The sequence below is a fragment of the Schistocerca nitens genome, chromosome 1 (assembly GCF_023898315.1).
Source record: "Schistocerca nitens isolate TAMUIC-IGC-003100 chromosome 1, iqSchNite1.1, whole genome shotgun sequence".
Taxonomy (NCBI): Eukaryota; Metazoa; Arthropoda; class Insecta; order Orthoptera; family Acrididae; genus Schistocerca; species Schistocerca nitens.
Genome location: NC_064614.1, coordinates 951,494,822 through 951,507,078, shown reverse-complemented (window position 1 = coordinate 951,507,078; position 12,257 = coordinate 951,494,822). Strand labels below are relative to the sequence as shown.

Sequence of the window (12,257 nt, the reverse complement as noted above, 5' to 3'; positions counted from 1 at the left end):
TACATTCCATTATCCTCGTTTTGCTTTTGTTGATGTTCATCTTATATCCTCCTTTCGAGACATTATCCATTCCGTTCAACTGCTCTTCCAAGTCCTTTGCTGTATCTGACAGGATTACAATGTCATCGGCGAACCTAAAAGTTTTTATTTCTTCTCCATTGATTTTAATTCCGACTCTGAACTTTTCTTTTGTTTCCTTTACTGCTTGCCCAATATACAGATTGAATAACATCTGGGAGAGGCTGCAACCCTGTCTCACTCCCTTCCCAATCACTGCTTCCCTTTCATGCCCCTCGACTCTTATAACTGCCAACTGGTTTCTGTACAAATTGTAAATAGCCTTTCGCTCCCTGTATTTTACACCTGCCACCTTCAGAATTTGAAAGAGAGTATTCCAATCAACATTGTCAATAGCTTTCTCTAAGTCTACAAATACTAGAAACGTAGGTTTGCCTTTTCTTAATCTTTCTTCTAAGATAAGTCGTAGGGTCAGTATTGCCTCACGTGTTCCAACATTTCTACGGAATCCAAACTGATCTTCCCCGAGGTCGGCTTCTATCAGTTTTTCCATTCGTCTGTAAAGAATTCGCGTTAGTATTTTGCAGCTGTGACTTATTAAACTGATAGTTCGGTAATTTTCACATCTGTCAACACCTGCTTTCTTTGGGATTGGAATTATTACATTCTACTTGAGTCTGAGGGTAATTCGCCTGTCTCATACATCTTGCTCACCAGAGGGTAGATTTTTGTCAGGATTGGCTCTCCCAAGGCTGTCACTAGTTCTAAAGGAATGTTGTCTACTCTGGGGTCTTGTTTCGACTCAGGTCTTTCAGTGCTCTGTCAAACTCTTCACGCAGTATCTTATCTCCCATTTCATCTTCATCTACATCCTCTTCCATTTCCATAATATTGTCCTCAAGTACATCGCCCCTTTATAAACCCTCTATATACTCCTTCCACATTTCTGCCTTCCCTTCTTTGCTTAGAACTGGGTTGCCATCTGAGCTCTTGATATTCATACAAGTGGTTCTCTTATCTCCAAAGGTCTCTTTAATTTCCCTGTAGGCAGTATCTATCTTACCCCTAGTGAGACAAGACTCTACATCCTTACATTTGTCCTCTAGCCACCCCTGCTTAGCCATTTTACACTTCCTGTCGATCTCATTTTTGAAACGTTTATATTCCTTTTTGCCTGCTTCATTTACTGCATTTTTATATTTTCTCCTTTCATCAATTACATTCAATATTTCTTCTGTTACCCAAGGATTTCTATTAGCCCTCGTCTTTTTACCTCCGTGATCCTCTGCTGCCTTCACTACTTCATCCCTCAGAGCTACCCATTCTTCTTCTACTGTATTTCTTTCCCCCATTCCTGTCAATTGTTCCCTTATGCTCTCCCTGAAACACTCTACAACCTCTGGTTCTTTCAGTTTATCCAGGTCCCATCTCCATAAATTCCCATCTTTTTGCAGTTTTTTCAGTTTCAATCTGCAGTTCATAACCAATAGATTGTGGTCAGAATCCACATCTGCCCCTGGAAATGTCTTACAATTTAAAACCTGGTTCCTAAATCTCTGTCTTACCATTATATAATCTATCTGATACCTTTTAGTATCTCCAGGATTCTTCCAGGTATACAACCTTCTTTTATGATTCTTGAACCAAGTGTTTAGCTATGATTAAGTTATGCTCTGTGCAAAATTTTACCAGGCGGCTTCCTCTTTCATTTCTTCCCCCCAATCCATATTCACCTACTATGTTTCCTTCTCTCCCTTTTCCTACTGACGAATTCCAGTCACCAATGACTATTAAATTTTCGTCTCCCTTCACTACCTGAATAATTTCTTTTATCTCGTCATACATTTCATCAATTTCTTCATCATCTGGAGAGCTAGTTGGCATATAAACTTGTACTACTGTAGTAGGCATGGGCTTTGTGTCTATCTTGGCCACAATAATGCGTTCACTATACTGTTTGTAGTAGCTAACCGCACTCCTATTTTTTTATTCATTATTAAACCTACTCCTGCATTACCCCTATTTGATTTTGTATTTATAACCCTGTAATCACCTGACCAAAAGTCTTGTTCCTCCTGCCACCGAACTTCACTAATTCCCACTATATCTAACTTTAACCTATGCATTTCCCTTTTTAAATTTTGTAACCTACCTGCCCGTTTAAGGGATCTGACATTCCACGCTCCGATCCGTAGAACGCCAGTTTTCTTTCTCCTGATAACGACGTCCTCTTGAGTAGTCCCCGCCCGGAGATCCGAATGGGGGACTATTTTACCTCCGGAATATTTTACCCAAGAGGACGCCATCATCATTTAATCATACAGTAAAGCTGCATGTCCTCGGGAAAATTTACGGCTGTAGGTTCCCCTTGCTTTCAGCCGTTCGCAGTACCAGCACAGCAAGGCCGTTTTGGTTAATGTTACAAGGCCAGATCAGTCAATCATCCAGACTGTTACCCCTGCAACTACTGAAAAGGCTGCTGCCCCTCTTCAGGAACCACATGTTTGTCTGGCCTCTCAATAGATACCCCTCCGTTGTGGTTGCACCTACGGTACGGCCATCTGTATCGCTGAAGCACGCAAGCCTCCCCACCAACGGCAAGGTCCATGGTTCATGGGGGGGGGGGGGGGGCGAAACCCGGTAGAAAATAGAAAAATATTTTGGTTGTATGTGAATACACCAACGAAAAGATGCATCTTCATGGTGGTGATGTTACTGATGACAGTGCCACTAAAGCGGAGTTACTTAATACGGTTTTCCGAAGTTCCTTCGGCACATAATGAGAAGTAAACATTCTAGAATTCCAAACCATGAACAATTGCTGACATGAGTGACTTAGAACTACATATCCTCGGTGTAGCAAAGCAGCTTTATACCACTTAACAAAGACAAGGCCTTTTGTCCAGATTTTATACATGTCAGGTGCCTTATAGCTCCTTATTTAAAAATCATATACAATCGATAACTCGTTGAAAGGTCCGTACCTAAAGACTGGAAAGTTGCACAAACCACAGCAATGGAGTAATCCACTGAATTACAGACCCATATCGCTAACGTCGATTTATATTAGAATTCTGGAACATTTATTGTGTTCGAGCATTATGAGTTATTTCCATGAAGACGATTTACTGACAAACAGCCAACACGTTTTCGGAAAATATTGCTCATGTGAAACACAACTAGTTCTTCATGCTCACGACGTAACGAGGGCTGTTGATAGTGAATGTCATATTTATTCCATATTTGTAGGTTTCCAGAAGACATTTGACACGGTGAAACGTCCCCTTTGAACAATTATACATGACTGTCCTTAAACTGACACACAATATTTTTAGCGCAACGCAATCTGACTTTCAATAATCCCTACAAAAGAATGGCCCTGACTAACATTAACCTATACCTTTCACAAATCACTTACCTCACAAAAATCTTTGTTACTCGAACTACTGCAATACAGCGAGCGCCACTACTGCCAGCTAAATAAAAGATTAAACTACGGAAGGCACTAACTACTGATAGGCATAGTTAGCAAATGAAAGATTTTAATAGAGAACAAACTATGTATTTACCTAAATAGTGTTGAAAAATCATAATATACATAGCAGTTCATGACATCCAGTCTTACAAATTTCAAAACTCCGCCATCTCTCTCCCCACATCCACCACTGCTGGCGGCTCACCTCCAACTGCACAACGCTACGCGCTGTTAACAGCCAACTGCCCAACGCTACAATGGCGAGTATTACAACAATGCCAACCAGCCACAGACTGCACTCAGCACAGCCAGTGATTTTCATACAGAGCGCTACGTGGCGGCGGCGTTACCAATATAAGAACTTAAACAGCCTACTTACATAGCCCCCATGCTCCCCACAAAAAAATTTACAAATTGTTTTGGGCAGTGGCCAATAATGATTTGATAAAATTTTTCATAATTACAATAACAAAGATATCAAATGCACACACTTATTGATACAATGTTGGTCAAAAGCTAAAATTTTCTCACAGTCCATAAAGACAGTCCTGATCATTCATCACAGTAAAATGGCAGTTTTATTTTTTTCTCAATGTCTGAGCAGTAACAGACAATGCACATGGAAGTAGTGGTTTTCAATGCACTCTTGAAGAAGTAGTGTTGTCCTTCCAACAGAAAGACAGTGCTGACTCTTGACATGCAGACAGGTAATGGTCCACAACAGGGCAAACCTACAGCAGAGTCAGTCGAAGTTTTGAAGAATATTGGTAGGTATGTCATCACAGAGCAGGCCACTGTAGTCTTGTTAGAGATTACGGTATTCGTGGGCCACCAGAGGTGCAGACCCACTGCAGTCCTTGTAGAAATAATGGTGTTGGTGAGTCATCAAAGGTGTAGACTCACTGTAGTCCTTATAGAGATGGCTAGCAGCCATCTGTTGCGACTGTGCAGGTGCACAATCACCATCGAAGAGTCTTGTACTATACAGGAAGTCCATAACCACCACTTGTGCACTCACAAAGTTTTTGGAATTGTCCTTAGAACCAGCAATGCTGTTATCCAGTCCCTTGCTGAATTATTAACACACGTGCAAACACTAACAGTCCCTATTTCTCACATATTGTCCATATACTATGACCAACAGAAACGTGTGCAGTGAAATGTAACTTACAAGTTAATAATATGATGAACTGGTGACAATTACAATTTTATAACATGAGAATACAATTACAAAGATACAGAAAACATCATTAAAAACATAATAATACAGATAACATTTGTAGTAATACAGGCTTTACAAAAGAATCGAAATAACATATACATCAGTGATGACTAACTGACAACCTCAGCTGCCGAAAGGTGTTGTTGTTATACCTCGATGTGGACAGCTGAAAATGTGTGCCCCGACCGGGACTCGAACCCGGGATCTCCTGCTTACATGGCAGGCGCTCTATCCATCTGAGCCACCGAGGACTCAGATGAATAGCGCGACTGCGCGAGTAACGAGTGGGTGGGCAAATGTCTACATGGTACAATACATATGTAGAATTGTGGACAGTTGGGAATGTGAGTCTCACGGGAAGCGTGCAAGGGATAAGCCCCTGCAGTCGCGCTATTCATCTGTGTCCTCGGTGGCTCAGATGGATAGCGCGCCGGCCATGTAAGCAGGAGATCCCGGGTTCGAGTCCCGGTCGGGGCACACATTTTCAGCTGTCCACATCGAGGTATAACAACAACACCTTTCGGCAGCTGAGGTTGTCAGTTAGTCATCATTTATTCCAGGGAAAAGCTGCACTGTCATCACAAAACTGCTCTTTCGAGAACAAGTTACTGTCTTCGTATATATAGTTAGAGGCTACCCAGCCATTGACCTTCGTCTGTGCGAATGCGCACAGGTTGCCCAAACTCTTACGGGAATCGCCAAAGCGTGCGCGAGTAACGAGTGGGTGGGCAAATGTCTACATGGTACAATACATATGTAGAATTGTGGACAGTTGGGAATTTGAGTCTCACGGGAAGCGTGCAAGGGATAAGCCCCTGCAGTCGCGCTATTCATCTGTGTCCTCGGTGGCTCAGATGGATAGAGCGCCTGCCATGTAAGCAGGAGATCCCGGGTTCGAGTCCCGGTCGGGGCACACATTTTCAGCTGTCCACATCGAGGTATAACAACAACACCTTTCGGCAGCTGAGGTTGTCAGTTAGTCATCATTTATTCCAGGGAAAAGCTGCACTGTCATCACAAAACTGCTCTTTCGAGAACAAGTTACTGTCTTCGTATATATAGTTAGAGGCTACCCAGCCATTGACCTTCGTCTGTGCGAATGCGCACAGGTTGCCCAAACTCTTACGGGAATCGCCAAAGCGTGCGCGAGTAACGAGTGGGTGGGCAAATGTCTACATGGTACAATACATATGTAGAATTGTGGACAGTTGGGAATTTGAGTCTCACGGGAAGCGTGCAAGGGATAAGCCCCTGCAGTCGCGCTATTCATCTGTGTCCTCGGTGGCTCAGATGGATAGAGCGCCTGCCATGTAAGCAGGAGATCCCGGGTTCGAGTCCCGGTCGGGGCACACATTTTCAGCTGTCCACATCGAGGTATAACAACAACACCTTTCGGCAGCTGAGGTTGTCAGTTAGTCATCATTTATTCCAGGGAAAAGCTGCACTGTCATCACAAAACTGCTCTTTCGAGAACAAGTTACTGTCTTCGTATATATAGTTAGAGGCTACCCAGCCATTGACCTTCGTCTGTGCGAATGCGCACAGGTTGCCCAAACTCTTACGGGAATCGCCAAAGCGTGCGCGAGTAACGAGTGGGTGGGCAAATGTCTACATGGTACAATACATATGTAGAATTGTGGACAGTTGGGAATTTGAGTCTCACGGGAAGCGTGCAAGGGATAAGCCCCTGCAGTCGCGCTATTCATCTGTGTCCTCGGTGGCTCAGATGGATAGAGCGCCTGCCATGTAAGCAGGAGATCCCGGGTTCGAGTCCCGGTCGGGGCACACATTTTCAGCTGTCCACATCGAGGTATAACAACAACACCTTTCGGCAGCTGAGGTTGTCAGTTAGTCATCATTTATTCCAGGGAAAAGCTGCACTGTCATCACAAAACTGCTCTTTCGAGAACAAGTTACTGTCTTCGTATATATAGTTAGAGGCTACCCAGCCATTGACCTTCGTCTGTGCGAATGCGCACAGGTTGCCCAAACTCTTACGGGAATCGCCAAAGCGTGCGCGAGTAACGAGTGGGTGGGCAAATGTCTACATGGTACAATACATATGTAGAATTGTGGACAGTTGGGAATTTGAGTCTCACGGGAAGCGTGCAAGGGATAAGCCCCTGCAGTCGCGCTATTCATCTGTGTCCTCGGTGGCTCAGATGGATAGAGCGCCTGCCATGTAAGCAGGAGATCCCGGGTTCGAGTCCCGGTCGGGGCACACATTTTCAGCTGTCCACATCGAGGTATAACAACAACACCTTTCGGCAGCTGAGGTTGTCAGTTAGTCATCATTTATTCCAGGGAAAAGCTGCACTGTCATCACAAAACTGCTCTTTCGAGAACAAGTTACTGTCTTCGTATATATAGTTAGAGGCTACCCAGCCATTGACCTTCGTCTGTGCGAATGCGCACAGGTTGCCCAAACTCTTACGGGAATCGCCAAAGCGTGCGCGAGTAACGAGTGGGTGGGCAAATGTCTACATGGTACAATACATATGTAGAATTGTGGACAGTTGGGAATTTGAGTCTCACGGGAAGCGTGCAAGGGATAAGCCCCTGCAGTCGCGCTATTCATCTGTGTCCTCGGTGGCTCAGATGGATAGAGCGCCTGCCATGTAAGCAGGAGATCCCGGGTTCGAGTCCCGGTCGGGGCACACATTTTCAGCTGTCCACATCGAGGTATAACAACAACACCTTTCGGCAGCTGAGGTTGTCAGTTAGTCATCATTTATTCCAGGGAAAAGCTGCACTGTCATCACAAAACTGCTCTTTCGAGAACAAGTTACTGTCTTCGTATATATAGTTAGAGGCTACCCAGCCATTGACCTTCGTCTGTGCGAATGCGCACAGGTTGCCCAAACTCTTACGGGAATCGCCAAAGCGTGCGCGAGTAACGAGTGGGTGGGCAAATGTCTACATGGTACAATACATATGTAGAATTGTGGACAGTTGGGAATTTGAGTCTCACGGGAAGCGTGCAAGGGATAAGCCCCTGCAGTCGCGCTATTCATCTGTGTCCTCGGTGGCTCAGATGGATAGAGCGCCTGCCATGTAAGCAGGAGATCCCGGGTTCGAGTCCCGGTCGGGGCACACATTTTCAGCTGTCCACATCGAGGTATAACAACAACACCTTTCGGCAGCTGAGGTTGTCAGTTAGTCATCATTTATTCCAGGGAAAAGCTGCACTGTCATCACAAAACTGCTCTTTCGAGAACAAGTTACTGTCTTCGTATATATAGTTAGAGGCTACCCAGCCATTGACCTTCGTCTGTGCGAATGCGCACAGGTTGCCCAAACTCTTACGGGAATCGCCAAAGCGTGCGCGAGTAACGAGTGGGTGGGCAAATGTCTACATGGTACAATACATATGTAGAATTGTGGACAGTTGGGAATTTGAGTCTCACGGGAAGCGTGCAAGGGATAAGCCCCTGCAGTCGCGCTATTCATCTGTGTCCTCGGTGGCTCAGATGGATAGAGCGCCTGCCATGTAAGCAGGAGATCCCGGGTTCGAGTCCCGGTCGGGGCACACATTTTCAGCTGTCCACATCGAGGTATAACAACAACACCTTTCGGCAGCTGAGGTTGTCAGTTAGTCATCATTTATTCCAGGGAAAAGCTGCACTGTCATCACAAAACTGCTCTTTCGAGAACAAGTTACTGTCTTCGTATATATAGTTAGAGGCTACCCAGCCATTGACCTTCGTCTGTGCGAATGCGCACAGGTTGCCCAAACTCTTACGGGAATCGCCAAAGCGTGCGCGAGTAACGAGTGGGTGGGCAAATGTCTACATGGTACAATACATATGTAGAATTGTGGACAGTTGGGAATTTGAGTCTCACGGGAAGCGTGCAAGGGATAAGCCCCTGCAGTCGCGCTATTCATCTGTGTCCTCGGTGGCTCAGATGGATAGAGCGCCTGCCATGTAAGCAGGAGATCCCGGGTTCGAGTCCCGGTCGGGGCACACATTTTCAGCTGTCCACATCGAGGTATAACAACAACACCTTTCGGCAGCTGAGGTTGTCAGTTAGTCATCATTTATTCCAGGGAAAAGCTGCACTGTCATCACAAAACTGCTCTTTCGAGAACAAGTTACTGTCTTCGTATATATAGTTAGAGGCTACCCAGCCATTGACCTTCGTCTGTGCGAATGCGCACAGGTTGCCCAAACTCTTACGGGAATCGCCAAAGCGTGCGCGAGTAACGAGTGGGTGGGCAAATGTCTACATGGTACAATACATATGTAGAATTGTGGACAGTTGGGAATTTGAGTCTCACGGGAAGCGTGCAAGGGATAAGCCCCTGCAGTCGCGCTATTCATCTGTGTCCTCGGTGGCTCAGATGGATAGAGCGCCTGCCATGTAAGCAGGAGATCCCGGGTTCGAGTCCCGGTCGGGGCACACATTTTCAGCTGTCCACATCGAGGTATAACAACAACACCTTTCGGCAGCTGAGGTTGTCAGTTAGTCATCATTTATTCCAGGGAAAAGCTGCACTGTCATCACAAAACTGCTCTTTCGAGAACAAGTTACTGTCTTCGTATATATAGTTAGAGGCTACCCAGCCATTGACCTTCGTCTGTGCGAATGCGCACAGGTTGCCCAAACTCTTACGGGAATCGCCAAAGCGTGCGCGAGTAACGAGTGGGTGGGCAAATGTCTACATGGTACAATACATATGTAGAATTGTGGACAGTTGGGAATTTGAGTCTCACGGGAAGCGTGCAAGGGATAAGCCCCTGCAGTCGCGCTATTCATCTGTGTCCTCGGTGGCTCAGATGGATAGAGCGCCTGCCATGTAAGCAGGAGATCCCGGGTTCGAGTCCCGGTCGGGGCACACATTTTCAGCTGTCCACATCGAGGTATAACAACAACACCTTTCGGCAGCTGAGGTTGTCAGTTAGTCATCATTTATTCCAGGGAAAAGCTGCACTGTCATCACAAAACTGTTCTTTCGAGAACTAGTTACTGTCTTCGTATATATATACATCAGTGTTACAGGAATTATAAGTACCTACATAAAAGATCAGAATAACTTTTGAAACATCAACTTCACACATGAGCAACAAAACAGAACAGATAAATAATGTCTAAACATCTTTACAAAGTAAATAACATATTATTAATGCAAATTATATTTGAGGATAACGGTATTCCTCATCATAGTGAATGTAGCTGAGTATTAGAAAAATTCTACAACATAAATAATATGAGATAAACACATAAAGACAGGATGAACACAAATACACAAAGGTACACAAACATATAGCGGAATAATACAAAAGGAAAGGACAGGGTTTGTTTTACTGCAGTATTTTGCAAACAAAACTTTCTTTACTTCTTGGAGATCTCCCTTCATTCATCATTATCCCAAAAAGTCCTATCTATACCTGCTTTCTGTATTCTATTCATATTTCTTTCAAAATAATTATTTCTCAGTGTACAATACTCATTTTGGCCCAAATTTTTTTCGTATGACTTCTCTATGCATTCTTTCCCTATTGTCCATAGTCAGTTTCTTATATAGTCTACTCCCTCTTAAGCTAACGTAAATCTACTGAGCTCAGATGCATAAACTAAGGGACGAGGCAATGCAGCAGCACAAAACAATTAATACAAACAGCAATGACAAAAAAAAGGAAATTGGCGAAGCAAGCAGCATTATAGAAATTAGCAAAGCAATTGCAATATTACAACTAATATAAGGCAATGTGCAGCAGACAATAAAAATAAATCAGTAATAAAACTGGCTTAAGAGAGTAATACAAAGTCAAATTCAGTAACATTATGCCTGGCAAAGAGCAGCAGCAAATGCAATAACTTATATCTAAATATGACAAAGCTCAAGCAGAAAAAATATTACAGTAAAAATGGCCATGTTTATTACCTATGTCACATCTTAACACTAGAGTGATGCACCACGAGAACTTACACTAGCAGATAAGTTACCAAATCGTAAAAAAATTATTTATGCAATTCCTGTGAAGAGAAATATCTATTTATGTGCCCTCGTTTTCTTGGAGGTAGATCATAAATTTCTTATTGACTGGATCTGTAGGCACAAAATAACTATATTAGTACATCTATTAAATTTTATTTTAACCAATTCTGCAGTGCAGCTAGAAACTAGATATTAAACAAAATGAGTAAATAAATACTTAAAGCAATCCATATGGCATTTCTCTCAACTAGCAAGACAATAGCCATGAAATGTTTCTCATCATTTCATTACGCATTTTAGTAAATATCATAAATTAAGAGCTCAACAGTATAATCATATGTTTTCAAGTTTGAGTGTGTCGTATTTGCGATGCTTTCTACAAAGGAATGTCAGTAGCGAGGATAATGGCCTCCTCTTTTTTTTTCTCCACCTGTGCCTCTGAAAGGCACAAACTAATGGCTTCTTCCCAGGCGACTGTCGTGCAGCTGGGTGCCCACTACTCATTACGTGAAGGTGGTCACTTAACTTTCTTATTGGAATATTTACGACACCAGTTTCCGCTACAGTGGCAGTCTCATATGAAAATATTTTCACAGGTTGAGAATTTGCGTTACATATGTGTAGAAAATAAAATCCTATAAATATAACAGTGTCCAAAAAAATTTTCGACAGCATTGTAACACATTCACGCATGTACACACATTTCATAATTCTTAAAGTACAATTCTTGGTTTCCAACATCCTTCTCCACAAACAAGAGTCCCTAACCACTACTCATTATTCCTTACCTTGTTATACATAAACATATTCGTCGACACTTCTTCAATATTTCATCATAATAAATACTAGCATAATCAGATTCCTCATATACGGTAGCATCATCTTATTGATCATAAACATACCTCAACAGCATAATACACATCGTCGTCATAATAATATCATAACATCTCAGTCAATTCTCAAAATCGTCATAGCTTCTTCCAATAATTCAATAGTGTCATCTACCTCAAACGTACTTTAAAAATCATGATCCCATACCAAATACATCATTCAAAGCCCTCATAGTATCACAATGGTTCCGAAAAAATATTAACAGTTCACACAGTACAGACAAAATACAGTTTCATAAGTGTGAAGTTATCCAACTGTGTAATTGTGTAAACATGTGACACTGATGTAGTAAAAAAAATGTTTATCTCTCAGTTAAATGATCAAATAGCTGTGTAATTCTGTCTTAGAGAAATATGGTACCGATGTGAAAAGTTGTATAAGCAAATACCATATTAGCTAGGGCTCCTTGTGCTTGCCACACACATGGTGCACAAAGTAACCTTGTAACCCCCTGAGGATTAATGTAATTATACCCTCAGGTTTTACAGATTACAGCAGTGGAATGAAATGTATCACGGAAAACCTTTGTATCATTGTACTTCAAATATCTTTAAAAATAAATGATTGAAGTACAAAATTAATCTCTCAAATACGTGTACTGTAGCGCTAAACTGTGCGTCTTGTTGGAAGATCATCTCTGAAAGCTAAGTTCTGCAGAAGCCAATGTACTTACCTCATGATAAACAGAAGTGAAATGCTTTGCGTATAGA

At 42.9% G+C, this 12,257-nt stretch overlaps 11 non-coding genes across 11 annotated transcripts; 10 read left to right on the top strand and 1 right to left on the bottom strand.

Moving 5' to 3' along the window:
• Window positions 1-4,892: 4,892 nt before the first annotated feature.
• Trnat-ugu (transfer RNA threonine (anticodon UGU)) lies at window positions 4,893-4,966 on the bottom strand. Its single transcript has one exon. It is a non-coding gene; the product is annotated as a tRNA-Thr (tRNA).
• Window positions 4,967-5,554: 588 nt separating this feature from the next.
• Window positions 5,555-5,628, top strand: Trnat-ugu (transfer RNA threonine (anticodon UGU)). Its single transcript has one exon. It is a non-coding gene; the product is annotated as a tRNA-Thr (tRNA).
• Window positions 5,629-5,990: 362 nt separating this feature from the next.
• Window positions 5,991-6,064, top strand: Trnat-ugu (transfer RNA threonine (anticodon UGU)). The gene has a single exon. It is a non-coding gene; the product is annotated as a tRNA-Thr (tRNA).
• A 362-nt stretch (window positions 6,065-6,426) lies between these two features.
• Window positions 6,427-6,500, top strand: Trnat-ugu (transfer RNA threonine (anticodon UGU)). The gene has a single exon. It is a non-coding gene; the product is annotated as a tRNA-Thr (tRNA).
• Window positions 6,501-6,862: 362 nt separating this feature from the next.
• Trnat-ugu (transfer RNA threonine (anticodon UGU)) lies at window positions 6,863-6,936 on the top strand. Its single transcript has one exon. It is a non-coding gene; the product is annotated as a tRNA-Thr (tRNA).
• Window positions 6,937-7,298: 362 nt separating this feature from the next.
• Trnat-ugu (transfer RNA threonine (anticodon UGU)) lies at window positions 7,299-7,372 on the top strand. Its single transcript has one exon. It is a non-coding gene; the product is annotated as a tRNA-Thr (tRNA).
• Window positions 7,373-7,734: 362 nt separating this feature from the next.
• On the top strand, window positions 7,735-7,808 carry Trnat-ugu (transfer RNA threonine (anticodon UGU)). Its single transcript has one exon. It is a non-coding gene; the product is annotated as a tRNA-Thr (tRNA).
• Window positions 7,809-8,170: 362 nt separating this feature from the next.
• Trnat-ugu (transfer RNA threonine (anticodon UGU)) lies at window positions 8,171-8,244 on the top strand. The gene has a single exon. It is a non-coding gene; the product is annotated as a tRNA-Thr (tRNA).
• Window positions 8,245-8,606: 362 nt separating this feature from the next.
• Trnat-ugu (transfer RNA threonine (anticodon UGU)) lies at window positions 8,607-8,680 on the top strand. Its single transcript has one exon. It is a non-coding gene; the product is annotated as a tRNA-Thr (tRNA).
• A 362-nt stretch (window positions 8,681-9,042) lies between these two features.
• Trnat-ugu (transfer RNA threonine (anticodon UGU)) lies at window positions 9,043-9,116 on the top strand. Its single transcript has one exon. It is a non-coding gene; the product is annotated as a tRNA-Thr (tRNA).
• A 362-nt stretch (window positions 9,117-9,478) lies between these two features.
• On the top strand, window positions 9,479-9,552 carry Trnat-ugu (transfer RNA threonine (anticodon UGU)). The gene has a single exon. It is a non-coding gene; the product is annotated as a tRNA-Thr (tRNA).
• The last annotated feature ends 2,705 nt before the right edge of the window (window positions 9,553-12,257 follow it).